Raw genomic sequence first — 380 nt, 5'->3', positions numbered from 1 at the left:
CCCAGTGCTCCACAACTTGACTCTAATGTGTTTTCATTCATCATTCTAGCAAGAATTCACATGAAATTACTCCCCACACTACTATCTATGTGAACGTGTGCGGACGGATAACGCTCTGGCGACTCCAGTGTGTTATCATCCATGACTTACTGATGCCATATTTCTACTTTTTTGTTTCCGAAGTGAAGATCTGGTGTTGAATTTTACACTTGTGTGGGACTTCGACGGAGCCGGATTTGATTTCCATTTGATTTCAATAGCGAGAAACTAGACACCTCCACGTGAGCTTTAAATATGTTTTTATTTTGTAATTGTAAACCGTTGAGAATGGCTTGACCCTTAATGTTCAGAGGCGGAACAATTTCTAAGACGCGCGCGCG

The sequence above is a fragment of the Penaeus monodon genome, chromosome 24 (genome assembly GCF_015228065.2).
Source record: "Penaeus monodon isolate SGIC_2016 chromosome 24, NSTDA_Pmon_1, whole genome shotgun sequence".
Lineage (NCBI taxonomy): Eukaryota > Metazoa > Arthropoda > Malacostraca > Decapoda > Penaeidae > Penaeus > Penaeus monodon.
Note: the sequence above shows the minus strand (reverse complement) of the source record.